We start from the raw sequence: 24,398 nt of genomic DNA, 5'->3' as shown, positions 1-24,398 counted from the left end.
TAGTAATTTCCAAAAGCATTAAAAATGTAGTGTGTCCAAAGTACTATATCATATTTCATGTCCTAGCAGGTAGTTCTAAACTATCCATTTAAACGCACCCGCATCGCAGTTTTATTTCTCTGTCTATGAAACAAAACAATTTATTTTGAGTCGTGATAAAATATTAATTTTAGCCTTGAATTAATAATTGTGAGAATTTTTATTATATTTAAATTTACAGTATTTTTTTCGTTCAAAAATAAATAGATAAATAGATAAAAGAATAAAATAAAGAATAAAAATAGAAAAGATAGAAAGAAAGAAAGAATTAAAAAGAAGTGAGCTTTTAGAAGAAAGAAAACATTGCAAGCCACATCAATGAATCATTAATAAATCTTAATAGAATCAATCATGCAAGAAAAATTTCGTGTGTACATCAATATGATCATTGCAACATTTTAGTTCTAAACTCGGTACGACTATTACCTTTCAGTATGTTATCTAGCCACAAATAGTGGTAAGTACGGGGAGCTCTGGAAGGAAAAGTGAAAAGTATGTTATATAAGTATTATTTTGCTACAGCTATCCTAATGCGTATTAATAATTCCTAAAAGCTGCTGCCATCTTGATTGTATTGTCGTTTTTAACATGTTTTTTGACTGTTTCTGTTATATATCAAGAGCAAATCATATCTAATTTGCGTGAATGTAGTTCTTGTTTTGTAGAGAACTTAATAATCCTTTAATCTAACTTATTACTCTTTCTGTTCTGTTCTAATTAATTTTGACAAAATGAGACACCCCACTGTTCGTAAATGCCGATGAAGTATTTGCATAACTTATATTACTGCAATTGCTTTGCCATATCAATCAGTGCAGCATAGATTCCCCAAAAAAAATGCTTGATGTCATTCCAAAACTGTCATCAGCTCTCTAATAGTTAAAGGAAGTCATCTAAGAAAAATCGGATTATTTCTTCCCCTTCCTTTTCTTCTCCAATGAATAGGCACCGCAACTCCAGGCATGGCTTCAGCAGTTTCGAATACTTCACGGCCCAACGACACTCCCCCGAAAGCCGTTTTTGTAAGAACATGGCCACAATGGCGGAAAAGCAAAATACGATGAAATGGCGCCCCGTCGGAATTTCGGGGCGATAGATTTTTACAACGGGACTCTCTTTTCCGCATTGGCTATTGAAAAAAGTGTCAATGGTTGCCGCTGGAGTGGCTTTAAATTTCGATTCCAAATATCCTTACCATCGACCGGTAGGTTTCCCCTCATTTTCCATTTATTTCAGAGTGAAAATTCTTCTGATTTTTTGTCTTTTAAAAATATTATCATTAGTCTAGATTAAGTGGTTTCTTTCACGTTATTAATTGTTTGTACGATGCAAGAGACTTTTTTGATAATGTCTTGTTATCCATAAATTTATACTCCGAAATTCAGGGAATGAACATAAAACAAAAGGAAATGAAATAAAATAAATCTAGAAATTAACCCTTATATGTATTCTTCAATTCAAATCAAAAAATGTATAAAACAATATAATAGCCGTATAAGTGTCCTTAATGTTGCACAGTTATTTTTTTTTTCGTTCAATAGCCCAATGAAGCTTTTAAATGGAAAGACAATTATATTTATTACATTAATAGCCCAGAACCCACCACAAAAAGGTGGTTGCACTTCACGCTCCCCTGCTCTTCCCATTTCTTCACCCACGTTATTTACTTATTTACAATACATTTATAATTACAATTACTATGTGCTTTTAAAAAGGTTTCTACTTCTGAATTGAGTTTTGAAGTTCACTTTTCGCATTTAAGATTGCGAAAGTCAAGTTTTTCCTATATATCCATGCATCGCCACTTCCCTAAATACCAATCTACAGACTCACTAACCAGTTTCAAAACCCTTTCATCAGCCGGATTGTAAACAAGGACAATTTAATAAATGGTTGGTAAAACTGCAACTGTTTTTGAAAAAAAAAAAAAAAACTGTTATTCACTTTGCAAGGAAAATACCGAAGTTCTAAAAAAATGAGTGAGCAAAATTATTTGATGGATATTGTCAACGTTGTACAGATAGGAATATTTGACTCTGATTTCACTATCAAAAAAACAAGACTTTTCAGTCATTTACGTTCTTTAACGTGTGCTGATGGAGTAATAGAAATGTATATATTTTTAGCTGAACTACTAATGAGATGAAGATACTCGTAAGTTATATCTTTAATAAAAAAAAAAAAAAGCTTCAGTATAATTCGAGCAAAAAAATAAAATAAAAATAAAGTAAAATTGAAAAGTTAGATGGAAATGAACCCGTACACATATAGAAAGTCACACAATCTGCAATTTATTTGTCGTATAATCTCATAAACCTCGTCGATCCGGTGGTTCACAGAAATGACTTCTTTGCCAATTTTGAGAACTTGCTATTGGCCATGGTAGAGGACGACAGTAAAAATACAAAGGAGTTGGATTACAGAAGGGCACACAAGGCAAAAGATTATCGGTCAGAAACACTTCTATATAGAAACAAGATAATTTTTTTTCAACAATATTAAGTTTTGGAACTTCGAACAATAAAAGTTATTTGACTTGTATGACTTGATCAAAATCATACAGAAATTGTAAACATAAATGTTTTGTAAATGTGTAAATAACGTGGATGGGTGGGTGGCAAGAGCAGAATGGAGCACGAAATGCAACAACCTCTTTGGGGTGGGTCCTGGGTAGGGCTCGACCGATGGCATTTTTTGGCCGATGGGCCGATGCCGATTGTTGGCCGATTGTTCAAAGATGGCCGATGGCCGATGGCCGATTGTTTTCCTCCAAATGGCTGATTGCCGATGGCCGATGGCCGATGTTGTTGGCCGATGGCAAAAAAAAAAAAAAAAAAAAAAATCTAACAGAAATAAATTGATAAGATTGTCAGGTTTAAAGAATCATTGATTCATTTCATTTTACTTTCTTTCGACGAATAAGGAATTGTAATCACAAAATATATATATCAGATTTAGACCTAAATTTATATTTTACGATCACCCAATTTAAACTTCACAAGTTTTTTCGGCACATCTGTACATGCATATGTACCTAAGAATATATAGATGACCGAAATTTCCATTTTGAACTCATCCTTAGTTAATTATCGCAAACTCACTTGTGATGTGATGTCTTCATCCGCGTAAACTTGCGTCACTCAAAAACGTTATAAAATAGTAAGTTGAAAACTCATACGTACGTAGTATGATCTAAAAGTTTGAGGCAAGCTGTATAAAACCTTACCCTGAATAGTTCACATTACCGAAGCATATCTATCTACAAAATTGTCACTTTGAACGACTATGCACTTCTCTCAACGTTCGTATAGCTTTTAGAAGCACTGGCAGCCTGTTTCGCAACTTCCTGTAAGGCTTTAACTTCATCGTGAGGAAGAAGGCGACTTTCATGCTGAGGATGCACGGTTTGGTTTGTCAATACTCTGATATGACAAACAAAAAACATAACGTTTCGTCGGACTTATCTCCGTATGACTTTTACCTGTTCCCTGCAAAAAAGATTTGCATGGACGCCGCTTTCTTCCGTCAGGAGAAGATAAAGCTTCATCACAGAAGGTAGCGAAAAATGGCTTCCATGAGTGTTTCCAAAAGTTATATGAACGCTGGAAGAAGTATCATAGTCCCTCATGGCGACCTTTTGAAGGTGGATGTGCTTTGGTTATGTGAATTATTCTGGGTAAGGTTTTATACAGCTTGTCCTCCGAACTTTTGGATCGTAATACGTACAATCTGTATAGGGTGTAGTTATGTTTTTCCTTTTTTGACTGCTGTATGATGGAAGACAAAGAACAAAAAAAAAAAAAAAAAAAAGAATAAAATAAAGAAAGAAAGAAAAAAAAAGGAAGAAAAACAAAGAGACTATTTAATAACCAATTGGTATTTTTAAATTGAACATATAACTAAGATTTTAGTAATATTGTCAAAATGTATGGATTTAGGTACATTAAACATAGTTAAAAAAACATTAAATTATGTTTTATCTTAAAAATGAAAATTAAGAATAAAACTATAATACCGTCAACAAATAACGCAATTAAAGTGGAAAAATTGCACGTAGACATTTTTTAGTCATCAAATTAAACAAAAAAGGTACCAGATAAATTTCAATATTAAATCATATTAGGAAAATGTTTATATTTATTTAAAATTTATGAATAGAAAAGTTTGCATTTTTCATAAAAGCTATAAGAGTGACATAAATTTTGCTGAAAAAAGAAATAGCCATGAAAAGAGCAAGGTTCTTAAAACGCAACTACAATAAACAAACTCAATATTTACACCAAGTTAATAACTGAATACATATACTACTTGATCTGATGTTTGCACACGTAAAATTGAATAATTTGATTGTTTAATCTTTTATGAAGCACTACGAACAAGTTCAAATTAAATTTTTCAATTTAACAATAATTTTCTGAAATTTAAAAAATTGCATAATAGAAAATCCTTTAAACTTTTCTATAACATATTATTAAAAATATGATGAAAACGAAAATAACTTATTCATTGATTTTATATAAATACATAAAAATAGTTACATATAACAGAAAAAAAAAATCGATCGCTATTCATGATGCAAAAAAGATTTCGCATTACGAAATATAGGTGAAACAAATATAAGAAATACGCAAAATGACATTTCATGACCAAAATAAATAATCGTTAAATATGCAAGAAATGCTTGACACGACGAGGGTGGGTTAGGAGGGTCACCCTTTGATTTTGGGGTAACTCACAACATTAAACTTTTTGGCCTCATTTTTTTAGTACACAACCGCTACACCAACGCCTCGGAAGAGTTTCTGAATCTACTTCAGCACTTACGAAGAAAAAATTCAAAAGTCCCTTTGATTTCCGAATTATGTCACTATTCAAAACGTCTTTAATCAATTTTGTTAGATTAATTCTCTAAATTTTTCCTAAACAAAAAATAAAGCTTGAAAAAAAAAAACTCTAATTTTATGAATGGTGTTACTTTTAAACAACTCAAAAGTACAACTACAGTTTAATTTCAGAAAATGAGGGGGTGGGAGGAGGGGCACGCAAGTGTTCTCGGAAATACAAAAAATAGTCGTAAAAAATAGAGTTCAAAGTAATCATAAACATTGAGCAGAAAAACTCTTTTAAAACTTGCACCCGAGTTTGTTTTGACGCGCAGGCGCGATTTAAAATATAGCAAATATTGCAATTGCACGAGAGGCCCCATAACCGTAGGGGCCCGAGTTACAAAAATGCTTATGATAAATGTTTTACATTTTCTATGATAGAGAAATAGGGCCCCAAAATGTATTTCGACGGGCCCCAAACTTGTAGCTCCGCAGAAGCGATACAAAAAAGACTGCATTACTGTGATTCATATTACAAATATGGAAAAATTAAAAATTACCGTCGGTTCAACGAGAATCTAACAAAATGAAACAAAACCGGTTTCGCCATCTCATATTTGTTTCCATAGTCTCCAATTCGGCAATATAACACCAAATGATCGTCAGTCTGAGGCGCTGTATTAGTTTTGCCTTGAAATAAGTAATTAATAGCCACAAAAAATGAGTAAATAGGCTTTTTAGAACATCCGATTGAAAACAAGAAGGGAATTGCACACCTGGAACGTATGCACATCCCACACGCGAACATTTAGCCTTCTACAGCTTACCATTTTTGAGTTATGACTTATGAGAGATACTTACGTACATCCAACCGCAAGAAACAACGCAATAACTAACTTGTTTGGTACCTGAATGCAGTATTAAAAACTCTTTCAGGGGTGATTAAAATAAAAATTCATACTGAAATTTAAGTAAACAATTTTATGTGAAAACAATAACTCACTTTACTTTGTATTAAAAAGTAAAACAACAAAGGTCCTTTTTTTTCCAAAAACATCGGCCAATTCCATCGGCTTTTCGATGTTTTTTAAGGTCGATGGGCCGATGTTTCCTGCAAGTTAGCATCGGCCGCCGATGCCGATGGCTAAATTGTTGAACCATCGGCGCCGATGCATCGGCCAGGCCGATGCATCGGTCGAGTCCTAGTCCTGGGTTGTTAATGGGATGAAATATTGTTAAATTTCCTACGAAAAATTTTACTATGCACATTCATTGCAAGAAAAAAGAAATCATATTAACTGGACTATCGAAAAGAGAAATATTGCAATGTGCCAAAAAAGCTTAAAAAAAAACCTTTTTTAGTTAATTTCACGAAACATTATGACTCATGTGCGAACTAAAAACTGCAAAGAAAGTTTTAAGATTTTAATTTTTTAAGATAGGTAAAATGGGTGATAAAAAGAAGAATTTGAATGATATTGGAATAAAGAAAATAAACATTTGAATCGTCAATACCACTTTTTAAAAATTGACAGTTGTTCCTATTTTTTAGAAATTAGGCGGAGGCCTCAATAAGTTGTTTAAACTTAATAATATTTTATACCAGCATTGTTCTTACAAATATGCAACTTTGGCAGTTTTTCCAAATCAAGACTTCAATTTTCGTTTTTTTTTTTCTTCAATCCAAGCTACTATACCTGAGTCAGGTATTCTTTGCTCTAAAGGTATTTAAATAGGCTTGTTTTTCATATTAGGGATTCTATAGAATATCGGCTTACCATTTTTATAATTTCTACAGAATGGAGAATTTCATCTGTTGCCAAAATACTGATACATTATTTGCATAACGACTAGATTTATGTTTAAAATTTTCAATATTTGATTTTTGTTTATGAAAGGGAAAATACTTTTCTTTAATCTGAGACATATAAATCTTCAATCTCTTCATAGAAGCTAATGGAGGAAAATTCAAAACTTTTAAGAGCTTGTCTTTATAAAAAGAGAAAAACGAGTGCTCCTGTAAAAATAATAATCTTTTACATTTGGTCGATTACTATGAAACAGAAAACTACATTAAATTTAAAAAAGTTTTAACAAGAATTTAAGCTATAGAACAAGGAATAATAATGGAAAGCTCAGTTCCAATGGAAGCGGTTACTTCCAAATTTTAGCTTACGTTTTTGCAAAAATACAAAAATAGGCGGAAGAAAGGAAAGGAAAGCATGAAAGAAGGCTTAAAGTATCAAAAAAAAAAAAAAAAATCGCTAAACAAAAAAAGAGAAGGGACATAAAAAAAATAATTGATTAAATACATTTTAAAAATAAAATATTTTAAAATACGATATAGAAAAAGGCAAATTAAAAAATAGGAAAATATCCTAATTATAACCAAGGATAAAAAATTATCTTACTGCTTTCTTAGATGAACTTGAACCTTTACTTTACTTCTACTGTTTCTAAACAAAATTTTACAAAACACATGCAACTATTCTATTTCTTCAAAAAAGAAGAAATAGGTATATAAATAAATAAACGGTAAAAACAAAACAAAAACAAAAACTGTAATGCTTCCTTGAATTTTGTTTTAGTCATCTATCAATATAATTTTCTTTTGCAGCTGTACTGAAACTTTAAAAAAAGAAAAAAAAAAACTCTAAGAAGTAGAGTTTTTTTTTCTTGTGAAATCTATAGACAAAGTAAAAATTTCTGACGTACTTCTGGGGAAAAAATTCGATGCATGGCGTTTTGGAAGGGCTTTAAATTCCGATCCAGAAGAGTGGCGTAGATCGATCTCATGTCAACTGCAACCGTACCTTGAGTAAAAAGAAAGACCCTGCATGTCATCTTATTATTTCAGTTTTACCGATCCTCTACTTTCTTGTTTTTGATGCGTATTAAGTTTAAAAATAAACCTGTAGGAACGAATTCTGTACTGAACAGATATTATTTTAGGCAGAAGTTCGATTTGAAAATATTTTCTAATGCAGCATTTTTTCATTGTATATACTGGTTTTCAAATCAACTAAGAATATTTCTGATTTTATTTTTTAAGCGAAATATGTTGTACCCACATTAGTAGCAATAACAATTTTTAGAAGCTCTTAAGATACTTTTTACTCACAGATTCAGATTATGCAGCAACTTCAATGGGTGTCCAATTTCATCATGTGGAGGTAATGATTACTTCTCATATTTAAAGGTAATATGATTCTGAAGAGAAACAACGTAATATTATAGCACAAATATACAAATTACAGCATACATATGTTTCGGGGTTTCAAGGAGCCCCTTTTTCAATGCAAAAAGTTGTGAGCTTTTGAAAGTAAAGACATCCGGTAAAATCAACAAGAATGAACAGCAGGCAGCTTAAATAGCAAATTAGCAATTAACAAAACAAATAGAACAAATTTGAATAAATTTCTGCTCTGAGTTCCATTTTGTCTTGTTTACTCTGTTAATTGCAATTTAAGTTGTCTGATTTTTCTTCTTGTTGCTTTTACGGAGAATAAAGGAGTGATTTTAAAACGCAGCTCAAATAATGAACGCAATATGTAGTAACACCATTTAGTTTTTACTACAGTTAATTAATAAAGAAAAAAATGCATTTAAAATGAAATTTTTATTGACTTACTAGCTGACTCGGAAGACCTCGGCCAACCTCCATATTTTTTGCTACCGAATATAGCTCTTTCTGCCAGCCACGCATGATGCATGTATTGTATGCGTACATCACGGTCAATAAGAACATTTTCTCGAATCAACGATGGTGCTGAAGTTAGTGAACAAATTTATGCATTCAAAATTTTCATTGACAGCAAATTTTATTCGTCGATACCTGACAACGGGTCCTAGAATTTGTCAGCAAATGGATCTTGTAGCATTTGGACATACATGTTTTAGCTGGACCTTAAACTTTAAACTCATCAGCGACTTTTGAATGTAGATTGGCTGAAATGTTTGTCTGAAATCACTTGAAGAGAGTAACAGGGTGCTTCCTTACCTTTTGATGTATACTGCGTCTGGGTTATTTTGATTATTGAGTGGCAGCTTAAATGCTAAATGAGCATTTAAGCATCCATTGCGCATCCATCCAGTAAAGTTACTGCAATGCCAAATGATGCAACGGATTATGCGATGTCATCATTAGATCATATTTCGGAAAAAATTGGCAAAATGAGAATTATTTACACTTTTTTTTTCTTTTGAAATTGGGAATCAAAAAATTCCTATAACATAAAGTTTCACCCTTCCATTCTTTAATCGCGAATTTCCCAGTTATCAAAATACCCCTGCAAAAGAATCAAAGAGCGAAATTGAAAATCTTTGCAAAAGCCTTGCTTAAATTATTCATATATTTTATTTGTTAACAAATAGCAGATGGCAAGAAATAAAAATTTTAAATCTTTGAGAGTTTTTCGGTGTTTTGCCAAAGCGTCGCGTCATTTTAACACTTGGTAGTCAAAAAAATTCTAGGTAGCGACACAATAATTACCTATTGATATGATACATACATTACGACCTATTCCTATACCTGCCAAATACGCATAAAAAATTTCATAAAAAACGGTCGAGCCGTTTCGGAGCGGTTCAAACACCAACACCATGACATGACAGTTTTATGTATTAGATTTTTTGACCCTTTTTTTAATGTTTATTTTATTTGGTGTCCAAAATACCTATATTCCAAAAACTTACCCCTCCTACCCAACCTTCCATTTTTTAATCGCAAGTCTCGCAACTATCAAAATTTTCCGCAAAAGAATCAAATAGCGAAACTGGAAACCATTGCAAAAGCCTTGCTTAAATTAGTTTCAAACATTTTATTTGTTACAAATAGAAAATGGTAAATAAAATTTTAAATCATTGAGTTTCCAAAGCACCATCTAGTGGGACCATGTTCCGATATTTTGCCGGAGCGTCGTAAAAAAATTTCTAAAAAGGGACTTCCTAATTATATAGCGATATGAAATATACTTTATGTCCAATTCTCATACCTACCAAATACACATAAAAAATTTCATAAAAATCGATCGAGCCGTTTCGGAGGAGTTCAATAACTAACACCGTGATAGGAGATTTTTATATATTAGATTGAGTTTTCAGAATTGAATCGACAATATGGTCCGATTCTCAAAAGCGAGACCCATTTTACCTGATATAAAAACTTTACGTCGTCAGTACTACCGTCACTTCTACTTAGCTGCATGATTAAATTACTCTCAGTCGCACCAAAAAGAAGAGTAACTTCAGAAAACCTTATTGAAGTTTCTTTTAACTATTATTGCCTTGCTTTATAACCCCCGATACACAAAGGAAGTGGGTTATAAGTTTGACGTGCCTGTGGTCTGTGTATCTGTGTATCTGTCTTTGGCACTCTAGCGCATAAACGGATGGACCGATTTCGAAAGAATCTTTTTGTTAGAAAGGAGAGTTGCTAAGCTTTTATTCACGCGATTGGTAACTCAATTCGTTGTTGGCCGACAAGAAAATTAAACGCAATGATTGAAAAATTGAAAATTTTTATCTGCTGCCAGTTTTAATTAGTCAACAAATAAAATACTTAAAAATAATTTTTAATAGTACAAGGCTTTTAGGAGAATTTTAAATTTTCCCTCTTGATTCTGCATTTGCGACCCAGACGGTTTTTTTTTTAATTTTTAATTTTAGTTACCTGTAACTATTACTGCCTTACTTTTTATAATGTTATTGATATGGCATCATTTTCACATTCATACAAAGATTGCATTGACTTTCAGTTAAATCGCAGAACAGCATAGCCTGAATAACCAAGTAGGCCAGATAAATTGGTTTCATTTCCTCATTCTTCTAATTTAGCCAAAACATTTTACAAAAATCCATTACAATTAGCTTAAAATTTGCTGTTATGCATACGCTCAACTTTTTCCAGATACTGCTTCAGAGATTTTTTTTTTACCCTAATCATATTTAGTATTGACGTCATGATGCCAAACCCAATTACCTGTTTCTCCAAAATTAATACTTAACCATATCTTTTACCCTCCCTTTCAAGTTTTTGTGTTAATTGGAAGCTACGCAACTATTAGAAGTTAGCAAGTCATTTTTATTTTTAGTTATAAAATCTTTTTCCTTATTGCAATTCTTTAAAAGTTAGTATAAGTTAAAAGATAATTTATAAGCAAAAATTTTTCTCTGCAGTAATCCTCAGGCTCTAAGAACTTTTTTCTTTCTATGCGTTTAAATTAATCCAAGAAAAATATTAAATATCTAAGCTCGAGTTGCTTTTATCCCGTAAAAAGAGAGAGTTTAGTTTTCTTGCGAAACATAAATTATCAAGATAACCTGAATCATAACTTTAAACAAAATACAGCAGCCTAAAATAAGATGGTTAACAAAATTTATCAAATTACTCGTCTTAAGGTATTAGAAGATTCGAAAATTGCCTGAAGAGATTTTTTCTTCGGAAGTAAAATTACTTTCAATAATTTCATTCGCATACTGTCCATTTTCATTACATAAGTAAATTCATTTTTTTTTTTTTTTGCTGAATTAGGGATAAGGCTATATATCATTTTTTCATCGTAAGATATTTTGTTTGCTTGTTTCTTTGCAGATATAAGTAACTTAATTTTGTGTACACATTTTTGATTACTTTAAGAGAGTTCAGGTTTTGATTTGATTAAACCCTTAAGAACTTCGTAGAAATCACTATTTTCTCGCTTTTTTTTGTGAGAGAATTTTCCTAATTACTAATATGGCATAAAACTCACTGGTTGGTTAGAAAGTCTTGTACAGATTTAAAAAAAAGATTTTTAACATGATTTATACTTAATATTTATATTTTTTTATCCTTATCTCATCCAAGTTTACCTATTAGTGCAATAATAACCAAGGGCATATAGGTGGCACTACGATCGAGAAATGACATCCATAAAAAGAAAAAACAATTCCCGGGGTGCTGCAAGTCTATCAACAGCCCATAATATTTGATTTTAACGCATTAAGCTTTTTCTGATACGATTGTTTTATCAATATAAAGATTTTTATGACCAAAAGCTCGCACTACAAAAGGTAAGTTCTGTCTGCGCTAGTGCCTACAGCGAAGTTGAAAATCGTCTAAATCATCTCAGAACTATGAGATATGCACTCGCAGAAGTGTGTTAAAGTTGTGAAAAAAACATTTTGAGATACGTATCAAAGTAAAAAAAAAAGAGTGTTTTTTTAATTTAAAGCAGTTTTTAAATGTTATTATTACTTTTTTTAAAAAAAGGGAAAATTTTATAAACCCCTTATATAACAACACATTTTCCATGCATTTGAATCAAACATTTTGATAAAGGAAAGTTCAAGATCTTTTACATATTATTTAAAATGAATTCTGAATAAACCCTCCTTGTTTGCTTCTTTAAAGTACCTTTTTAGGAACTGATCTTAGGGACTTTGAAGGGATTTAAGGACTTTGAATTCGTGATCATTAATTTTCTTCATTCCATGAACAATATTTTTTGAGCAATGGTTGTGTACGCTCCTGAATATGTATAACATTAAATCATGAATTAATAATGAAAAAAAAATTTTTTTTTCAACTTTTTAAAGAATGAAGAGTTGTTTAAAAACGACAAATATCAAGCGTTCTTCAAACTGTGATTGCTTTATGAAGAACATTGTTTTATGAAGTAGTACAAAGAAGTTCATTGAGCGAAGCAATAAATTGTTATTGTTGTTGTTGACTAATTCCTCCTGTCTAGCCGAAGGCTAGATCAGGTCCATGAACCCAAGATTCTTCCAGAAATCGTACATAGGAGAGGAATGGAATATGTATCAATTCAACCAAGCCCTGCACAGTATAAAAGATGATCCGGAGAGGTAAGCACTAATTTACATTCAGTACAAGTCTCATAAATTTTCTGACCTAAGTGAAAGGAGAAGAACTTGATGTGCCCACTTGCAAGCCTACCAATTGTTGTTTGCATGACTCTAAGTGTCTTGATGGAGCGGGCACCTGGGATCTGTCTATTATAGCAGGAGTAAGGTGGGCCGAAAAAAGGAAATTTTTAAGAAGGAACTTCTAATAGCAAGAAAAAGTTCTGTATTGCCATCCTTAACATGGGAAAAATAATAAAAACTAATAATATTTATGTCTTCAGATCAAAAAAGGTAAACAATGATCATATCTCAAATATTTTTAAAGAAATCTAAATGTTCAAAATTTTTGTTCTAATGCCGTCTGCATGCTTTCTTTTAATTCTTTCTTCATATATCTTTGAAAATATTTACATTCCTTTACAGTTCTCAATTCGCACATAAGCAGCAAAGTTTCGTGAAATTAATCAAAAATCGTCGTTTTCAGCTTATTGTGCGCATTGCGGTATTTCTTCTTTTAAATACCAGTCATAATTTTTTACAATAAATGTGCAATATACAATGCTTTGTTGGAAATGCAATTATCCATCTGTTCCGTTTTAACCTGCAAGACCTTTATAATCGAAACCGTTAGTCCTAGATGTATACTTCCAATTGCAAAAATGTTCAAAATCAGATGCAGAGTTAACATATTGAATGTTTGAAGTGAAAATAAAAAAAAGTCAAAAAATACAAAATTTAACTTTTTATACGGGCCCCATGTCCCCTAACTTATGTTTAGAGAAATAATCTCCATTGAGAAACGATTCCAGCACAAAAAGTATGAAATTAGTACGACGAATATTCACCGAGATATGAAACGCAGCGTTTTGTGACGTACACCACTTTTCATTCGCCGTCAATAACGACTTTAGGGGGAAAATATAACAGTTAACATGTGTTTAAAATTATACGTGTGCATTGAGTGTGGTTTTCAACTTGTTCGAATTTGTCGTGTGTTTTTGCATATCACGGAATAACATTTGCATTTATTTTTGCATAGCAATGAAAAAATATATATACCTTGTTTTTCTAACTTTGACGATCTGTCATTCTTCTGAAAGGGCGGTAAGTTCCAATCTGATCTTTTGTATGGTCCCTTAAAACTTTAAACTGGAATATCTCCCTTAGTGTTGGTTGCACAACTGTCCAGTTTTTTGTGTTAGTAATATTTGTCAATGGAGATTCTTTCCCTAAATATAAGTTAAAGGACCTGAGATTATTTCTTTAAATATTAGTAAGGGGACCTGGGGCCCGTATAAAAAGTTAAATTGTGCATTTTTGACTCATTTTTATTTTCGCTTCAAACTTTCAATATCTTAACTCTGCATCTGCTTTTGAACATTATTGCAATTGGAAGTACACACCTAGAACTAACGGTGGCGAAAATAAAGATCTTGCAGGTTGAAACGAAACACCCCATATTTTACTGCAATTTTCAAAGAACCCACCACTAGGTGTGTACTAGTAGGTGTGTGTAGTAGGTGATTGCACTTTGTGTTCCACCCTGCCATTTCCAAGAAGACTAGTTATTTACAGAACTTATACATTTGTTTTAAAAAAATTACATTCACATTGACTACATTATTTTAAAAAAGTTTCAAGGTTTCGATCAAGATTTGAAGTATGACTTGTTTTATCAATTTTTGTGCATTGGTGATTGCGAGTATAAAGTTTTTCTTATTATTCCATGTCTTGTCTCATCCGAAAATACCCAACCTACTGACTCACTAACCAGTTAAATAACCCTTTCAACACCCAGAGTGTAAAAGAGGAACAAAAATTGAATTATGGGTAAAGCTTCAACTGTTTTGGTATAATTATATACAATTAATTAAGATAGAACTCGGTCGAAAGAAATGGAAACTTTTAAACTGACTTAAAAGGCGAGCAAAAGTATATTGTCAATGTAATACAGAAATGAAAATGTGATATTGAACTCGATCTCCCAAAACCAAGACCTTTAAGTCATTAGCATTCGTTAGCAATGCTAACGGAGTACTGGGTCTATATTTTTACAAACTAAACTACTAACGGAATGAGGACACTTGTTATATCTTTAAAAATTATGCATCTATAGTTCAATAAAATTAAAATTTAAATCAAAGAACAAACGTCCGTGAAACATGGACCTGTGCACTTATTTAATGTTACAAAATCTACAAGTCAGGTACTTGATGATTTTTTGAACATCATGGATCTGGTGATTCAAAGAAATGCTTACTTTGCTGTTTTGGAGAAATTGTTGTTGTTCATGGCAGTGGACAAGAGACAACACATAAAGGAATTGGATTACAGAATGGTACTCAACGGAAAAGATTAACCATCACGAAACGCTTCTACAGCTATAAGAGAATTTCATCCACCAATATTAGGATTTGAAGCTTCGAAAAATAATAGTTGATTAATTCATCAACTAATTTATTTCCCTCCACTTCAGTGATTATGTGTAAAACAAGGATATTTTATCGCTTCTAGAAACTATACATTTGCGTAAGTATGCATTTTTAAAATTCCCATATCACACTCGGGCAGGTAAAGAATTGTAGAACTGGTTAGTGAATCTGTAGAAATTCATTTGAGGTATTAGATGCAAGAGATGGATTTATCTCAAAAACTTTTTATTCCGAAAGATCAATGCCAAAATTGAGTCGTAAGTTCAAGCTCAAAACTTGCTCGAAACGTAGAAAATTGTTTAAAATCATACAGTTAGTGTGAATGTAAGTTACTTCACAAATATATAAGTCCTGCACAAAACTACTCTTGAAAAAAGCAGGGTGGAACACAAAGTGCAACCATCTACTTGTGCTGGTTGTTAGTGCAATAAAATACAGCTGCATTTCCCGCTAAGAGCGGTTTAATGCACATGTATTGTAAAAAAAAAACATAACTGGGATCTAAAAGAAGAAATGCTGCAATGTGCAAAATAAGCTAAAAACGTAAATTTTTGGTTAATTTCACGTAACTTTGCGGCTTATGCGCGAACTAAAAACTGCAAAGGAATGTAAATATTTTTAAAGATATATAAAGAAAGTGTTAAAAGGAAGCATGTAAACGACATTAGAACCAAATTTTTGAACATTTGGATTTTTATAAAAATAATTAAAAATTGACCATTTTTTACCTTTTTTATCTGAAGACATAATATTTTTTTTTCCATTATTTTTTCCTTGTTTAGGATGGCAATACACAACTTTTTTATTTTGCTATTAGAATTTGCTTCTCAAAAATTTCCTTTTTTCGGCCCACCCTCACCAGCAGTCGCCCATAGCTCATGGTTCTAAGTTTTCGATTTAGAACAAATTTCTGAAAAGGTCAAAGTTCTTATCGAAACCAAATCTTCAGTCACTTTCCTTGGCTAAAAGGTGAAGCTGTTTCCATGAGAAATGATTCCAAATAATGAATAATGCTCAGCGTAGAAACTGTCACTGGACTTACTTCACAGCAAATCATTGATTTCACCTTCTTCTTCATCTTGCATTGGAAGATGGCTGCTAATACCGAGTGAACATAATTGCGTATCGTTATACCAGCTGAATATATATAAGCCTTTTGAATGTGACATTTGTTTTTGACCAATGTTAGCCTTTTGGCCTCTAGACTGACAATCCAATATTTATTCATATAACAGGAAATAGTTGATAGAGTAGGGCATTCGTCTAAATGTGAGTCAGTCATGTCCTGTCCAGTAGCACATCGAGGAAAGGTAGCAGTATCTACAATTTTCAAGTCGAAAAGATGGACATGGAGATAGTCAATCCCAGTTAGAAATCTGAAAGTTGCAAATGCAGCCGCACGAATTAAATCGGGAATAAGTTGTGACTCAGAGAAGGGTACATTCCAAAATAAACCACTCGAGTTTCGCAACGCACTAGGAGATACATAGCGACAAGAATACCTCAAAACCTACTTGTTTTATGGTCAAGATCCACTAAGAAACATTAATAACTACATAAAGGGAAACAATGATTTGCAGTTCCAAATAATGAATACTGCTCAGCGCAGTAATTGCCTTCGCCTTCATCTTGCATTTGAAGATGGTTGCCAGTACCGCGTTAAACTAATTGCGTACCGTCATACCAGATGAATACATATAACAATGAATGAAGACTCTTGAATGAATTCGATAAATACTTTTATCTCAAGTAATTATTATGATATAAACTCTAATGATGGAAACGATAAGCTTTTTGATAGCGACACTTATCCCTCTAAACCTACTTGTTTTATGATCCACCGAATTAGCAGCACAAAGAACTGCCCTGAGTGAATCAATGAATTATAGTTCCAGATAATGAATAATGCTCAATCCAGTAGTTGTCGCTGAACTTACCTCTCAGCGATTTATTCATTCAACCTTCCTCTAGCACTGGGAGAAGGAAGCCAATACAGAGTGAACAGAATGCTTTGAAAACTCCAACTTCCCAGTTCATCCAAGTTCAACAGATTAAGGCACACTGTCCCGGCATTGAAGCATTTGAAACCGTAAACAGTGATAGGATTACCACTTCACACCCATTTGGAAGCTTCTCACCCCCCGTTCCCTTTGGAGGCGTATAACAAATTTGTTTAACGACACTCCCGTTATGCAAATCTTGCCCTTGTGAGAAGCTGGAATTCAATTCTAAAGACTCGGATTAGATTGTCTGCTATTCATGGATCAGGAGAGGAAGCAATGCCATCCTTTTAATGATGGTAAAAGTTATTATTTGTGGAAACGCACGGGAAAGTGCATTTACATAACAGCCTCTCGCAAATAGCAATGCTGAAACTGACATGACGTATTAAAAGTACCTATTACGTTGTAACCTTTGAAATAGATTTTGATTCCAAGGTGCAGTATGAAATTAACAAAAAGAAATAAAGCTTATATTTCAATGTAGCAATACCAACAAATTAAAAAAAAGATATAAAAAAATGAAGAAAGAAAGAAAAAGAAAATAAAATGAATGAATGAATAGTTCAGTATGGGACCCCAAATTCAAAATCCCGCAATCCGGAAGATCTAACATCCGGAACTTTTTCCTTTATTTATTTATTTTTTTTTGTTACATTTTCAGCCAAAAAAAAAAAAAAATAATCCCTTTGTTTCCAGTTTTATTAAAAATTCAAAATTTTTAATCTCATAAAAGGTTTTGTCTGACAGCTCTCACTTAAATTTTTCTAAACTTTATGTACTCAAAATGACTGTTTTTATAAGAATGACTTTTATAATCTCTCCTGGTTACTAAAAATAATACTTAACTGCTTAAAAATATGTTTATATTGATATGGACTCTATAGGAACTAATAATGAATGCACACCAGAAATATACTTTTGAAATTTATTTAGCCTGAAACTAATCGTCTATAGAAATTCTTCTTCAGAAATCTTTCCAAAGTATAACTGTATTAAATAAGCCTTATGATTTGCGATTTTCCTGACAAAATATTTCCATCCATAAGTGGAAAATCTCACGAGACTAATACTTATATTTCAAAGAATAACTTTCAACTGCATTTAACTGCTTCCACAGTGTCGTTTGCGAAGACATTTCCCCAGTCGTGACCGGAATTCATACAAAACCCATTGTAAAGACTATCAATATATTTTTTTAATATAAACGGACACAACGCAGCTTAAGCCAAAGTCGAAACTAATAAGAAATCCTCTTTACTTAGTAAACAATAAACTGAAAGAAATATTACACTGTCTCAACGAAAGCGTCTCCAGCGAATTGGGAATCCGGACGGCAGCTTAACTATCTCGTTTGCTAACATATCTGGAGCTCCGTATTGACTTTCCTTGCAACAAAAGGAAGCAGTTTATTTTTGTCGGGGGTTTTCACACCCGAGTGTATTATCGATCAAAACACGTCTGCTACTCTCTGTTCTCATATAAGTCCGCTTTGTATCTGAGTGTAATTTCTCCAAGTGAATGTTCCATTATTTGTTCTTTTTCAGCCTCATATTGCAAGGTGTCAAGAGCAAAGAAGGGCCTCGGAGGTATATTTTCTTTTCCTTTTGTACTGGAATAACGCATCTGATGATAAAACTACTATACTTGCCGGCAATAAAACAAAAGAGGGTTTGACAGTTTTGACCATTGCACGACTAACATATTTTTTCAGTGTGGCATTAGATTTTTGTTATTTCTTTCGTTACTGCCAATGGACCTAAATAAGTTTCGCTATAAGTAATAATATAATTAATTTTCACTGTCACTGAAAAGTTTGATTCTAATACTGCGTTACGGATGTTAAGCCTATTATACACTGTAGATAGAGGCTGAATTATTTTTTTGACGCATTAAAAATAATTATTTATGAGTGTTTGATTGCAAAGAATCTAAGTTCACGATATAAATTCGGACAAAAAGTTATTTTTATCGCAAGTACGCATTTTCTTACCTTTCATTTGCTACCGATAACGATATATATTACCCCTCTCCCCCCCCCCATTATTATAGTGCAAATTCAAATATTCTTTTTAAAATATCGTTAAACAGAAATGTTGCATGTAAAAAAAAATAATTACCAATGCCGAAAGAAATTTAAGAGAAACAGAAAAAATTGAGTACATGATTTCGAAACCACTGGTATGAAATTCATTTGCTCTTATTGTTATTGTCATTATTATTATTGCTATTATTATTATATTATTATTATTATTAGTAGTATTTTTATCATTATTATTGTTATTTCTATTATAGTCTAGTCAATGAGTGCTCAAAACAGGGGTGTAGCGAGCATGGTATATGCGATAATTTTTGACTTCAGAATATTGTTAGGGATAATTAGTAAGCAAACATACTAAAAGTCCCCGCCCCTAGGGGGTGAGCTAAAGATGGGAGGAAGGAGGGAAGAAAATTTTGGGTTTTTCGAGAAAATGTCGAAAACGGTGGAAAAAATGCGTTTAAAATAAAAATTCAAGCGAAATACACTTCTTATGAAACTGTTTCTACACATATTTGTCTAATTTCCAATAATTTTCTGGGTATATGTTATGAAAAATTGATGATTTTCGGAAAAATTCTCTCTTTATGTCAAACATTTGAACCTAGTGCCTCCCAGGATCAGTTGTCATTAAAATTGTCAACGATAAAGTTGTAGAGCTTTAAATTTCCTTTAATTTGGTATGCTGTTTTGTTATATTTTATTCAACCTATCAAAAGTTAAAGTTTCAAACACGCACTTTTATGGCAAAACATGGAAAACTTGCTATTCACAAATTTCAAAATGACTCAAAAAGATCTCGCACTTCCTCTTTCCTCAATGAATTCGATAATCCTGATGGACAATAAAGAAGTATTTGTGGATTCCTATAACACAAGTGATGTTTAAGGGGGGGGGGGGGGTTGTGAAATTGTGACAAAGAAGAGTAATAAGTGTGACATCAAGCCTTTTTTAATACGAATATGTTTATAAAGATTAGTTTGTGGAAAGTACTTTGTAACAAATGGGGAGGGGTCAAAATGATGAAAAAAAGTGTACATCCTTTTTGGACAGCCCCTTACCAAGAAATCGGATGAAGATTTGCAGAACTACTTATACGCAGTATGAATTAGCTCCATACCCACGGATTTATTTAACGAAAGTGAACTGAGGTAGTGCAGAAAGCCAGCACTTCCTCAGTAAGAAATTTGTTAGAAGTAATTAATAAGTAAACATACTGAAAGTCTTCGACCCTAGGGGGAAGGGAGGGGAGTTCAAGATGGGAAGGGGGAGCCAAATTCTGTGGTTTTGGATTATGTCTCAAAACGGCAGGAAAATGTGTTCCGAATAAAAGTTAAAGTTAACTAAATTTATTGTAAAATTGTTTTCATACATATATGTCACATTTCCAGTGGCTTTTTAGGTATGCGTTCTTGAAAACCAAGCCAAAAAAATAAAAAAAAATATATAAAATAAAATTATCTCGTTCTTTTTGTTTCAGAGTGTCTGTGCCAAGCAGACACTCAATGGATCTTGTGCAGCAATCATATGACAAGGACCCCTGACGGTTTTCTGTGTCTTGAAAATCCACCGCATGAACAAGAGCTGCAGATTCAAATCTGATACCAAAGAAATACAAAGCCTATGCCTAATCAGCGCGACAGCCAGCTGACAAGTAATCAAAAACTATGAAGTTCTAGCATGTACTGAGTTTCAATATTTTTATTGAAATGAATATGTGATGCTATGGCATGAAAATGAAAATGTTAATAACAGAAATAAGGTAAATGTAGCTGACCAGCAGCACCTTTTTGTAAATTTAGTTTTTATTACATCGTTACTAATCATATTTTAAAAGTGTTTATATGGAATATAGACTGACAGTAATTAGACAATGAAAATATAATCTTTAAAGAGACATCTTGGTTTTATTCTGAGGAGGAAGGGTCATGTCATCAACAATGGAAAAGTTGTTCTGAGAAATTGGTAATGCATTGATGTCATCGTCGTCCACTTCGTCCTGGATAAATATTTTGATTCTGTTGTTGCAACTGCCCTTGCAATACAAGATTGCGACAAAGTAGTTGGACGATGATTTTCTACAAGTGACCTTCTGGTCACTTGAAGAAAAGCAATCGGTCAAAATCATCTCCAAGATTCTGTCAGGAGCAACATCCGATTCCAAGAGTTTCGGCACAAGTTGGTCATTCTTCCTTTCCCATACCCCCAATCCGGGACTTCACAATTAAGTTCCTAGCTACAGGTGCACCTGATGGTACGGCAGAGTTAGGGATCAGTCTTGATGTTTGCAGCTACTTTGAGAAATGATCTGTAATAGAACTCGTTGAGAGACTTCTCTGTGGCTAGAGTACCATACCAAGAGATACATATGACCACAGCAGCCTCAATGGATTCAGGGGAAGAAGATCTACCGATATATACTTTAGATACAAGTTGTTTGATTTTAGATTTCTGTTACATTTTGACTGCAGAATGTTGTGATCAGTTACGGATTTGGCAATCAAGAGAACAACTTGAGGCCTTCTTCTCAAATGATAGCTACCGAAGAATTTTGCCATCTGATGATAGCCGTCTTCGCTATATCAACGTGAACATCACCTAAAGCTCGGAGAGTATTTGTATCGTTTATCAACAACTTCATCTTTAACGGATTTGTTAGTTGATTGTTATTATGAAAGTTGGACAGAAACTTTCTTGTTTGACAGTCGTTTCAATTTTGAAACTGACATTGATGTCCATATTGTTTATACAGTAGTTTATTTTTGCCTAACAGTTTTGTAGACTGGGTATCCTCAGTGACAACAAATACAAATTATATTAAAGTCGTTATTAATTTCCTTAAACATATAGTAGTATAGTGCTGGTTTTTCTGCACGTCCTCAGTCCACCAAATCATACTGCATAATACGTAATTTTGCAAATGTTCGTCCGATTGCTTGGTAAAGGGCTGTCCATAAATAATGTTCAATTTTTCTAATATTTTTGACCCCCTCCCAATCTGTCACAAAGTTATTTTCATTAAATAATTTTTATAAACATATTCGTATTAAAAAATGCTTGATGTCACACTTCTTACTATTTTCTTTCCCCTAGTCACAAAGTCACAATTTCACGCCCCCCCATTAATAATGTCACACTTTTTCTCAACATTTTTGACCCCCTCTCCATTTGTCACAAAGTACTTTTCATAAACTAATTTTTATAAATATATTCGTATTAAAAAATGATTGATGTCACACTTCTTACTATTTTCTTCCCCCTTGTCACAAAGTTACAATTTCACGAACCCCCCCCCCCCCCATAAAAAATCCATTAAGTTATAGCAATCTACAAATACTTCTTTATTTTCCATCAGGATCATCGAATTCATTGAGGAAAGAAGAAGTGCACGATGCTTTCAAGTCAGTTTGAAATTTGTGAATGGCAAGTGTTCCATGTTTTGCCATGAAAGTGCTTCTCTGAAATTCTGTAACTTTTGATTGGTTAAATAAAGTATAACAAAAAAGCATATCAAATTGAAGGAAATTTAAAGCTCTACAACTATGTCATTGACAATTTTCATGAGTACTTTCTTGGAAGGCACTAGGAACAAATGTTTGACAAAAAGAGAGAATTTTTCTGAAAATCATCGATTTGTCATAACATACACTCAGAAAAATATAGGAAATTTGACAAATATGTGTAGAAAGTTTCATAAGAAGTTTATTTAGCTTGAATTTTTATTTTAAACGCATTTTTTTCCATTGTTTCCGACATTTTCTCAAAAAACCCAAAATTTTCTTTCCCTTTCCTACCTTTAGCTCACCCACTAGGGGCGGGGACTTTTAGTATGTGCACTGCTAACTATCCCTAACAATATTCTGGAGTCAAAAATTATCGCATATTCAATGCACGGTACAATATGTTTATTGACTAGGCTATTATTATTACTGCTATTTATTACAATGCGTTATTATCATATTTGATTAAAGTTAATTGTATTAAAGCTCTTTTCTTAAAGATTTCGCAAGTAAAATGCTCTTCAAAATTACCGCGCAAGGGCAGAACGTGGGCAACGGTTTTTTAATTCTGTTGCCCACCTTTTAAAAACATTAACTTTCATGCAGAACTTTTCCTTAATTTTCTTAGTTATAAGACGTTTTTATTTACTTTTTCTTCTCGATTATATCTCAACATCATCAATGACCTAGCAATAATAATCTGAAATATAATAATATTCCAGTTACACTAGTAAATTAAAGAGAAACACAAAATAACAGCCAGTTTTTTCCTGCTTTTTTATACACTTTATTTCCCAACATTTTGCCTAACATTAATTAAAATCTCAGAAAATCCTCTAGCCTAAATCGTGCCTCTTTATCAAAGCAACTTCCCAAATTTCTCCTCCACAAACATTTCTCTCAAGTACGGACGTAATTTTTTTCATCCGAAATCCTTATAAACTTACTCCACATTCATTTAAAACTTCATGAAATTCCTTTTCCTCACCTGCATAAATTATGAAGGCAGGGGCAAAATAAATTATTAAAAAGCGTAGCCCTCGTTTAAATATACATTTTAAATCGTCCGATTTTCCCATGCAAGTCGCATGCTTTGTCCCGAAAAGTTTAGAGTATGAGCAGAATGAACCATGTGATACATGCGCTATGGCGAAAAAGCATGGCGACTGCATAATTAATGAAGAAAGTAATTTTGAAAATTTTTCCTGTGACAAGAAAGAAACAAATGATATTTTTACGCTTAGCACGCGATGCGCCGTGAGCACGTTTATTTTTTAATGTATGTAAACAATTCCCCTTGCGGCTCATTTAAAAAGTCCATTACTCTCGTGCTGTAAACTAAGAATAATAAATGGATCTAAATTTCGCAAACTAGTTGTCGAAGAAAGCGGTGTTCTTAAAAGCGCAGTGATCATACACTCAGCTCAGGTTTCCATTATTTTTATGCAAAAAGATTAGTTGTTTAAACTAAGTACGAAATTTGTACGTTATGGAAATTAAGTATAACTTGCTTATGGTTTGCGAAAGAAACTATTGCTTTTTCAGATAAAATATAAGTACGTTAAAGAAAGCTTACACGTTAGCGTTACGTGTCCTACAAACATTTATTTTCAGAAATGTATAAATCGATATATATATATATATATATATATATATATATATTTTTTTTTTTTTTTTTTTTTGACGTCTTGAATTCAAATTATGTTTTTTTGGAATCA

Source organism: Uloborus diversus, chromosome 5 (assembly GCF_026930045.1).
Source record: "Uloborus diversus isolate 005 chromosome 5, Udiv.v.3.1, whole genome shotgun sequence".
Taxonomy (NCBI): Eukaryota; Metazoa; Arthropoda; class Arachnida; order Araneae; family Uloboridae; genus Uloborus; species Uloborus diversus.
Note: the sequence above shows the minus strand (reverse complement) of the source record.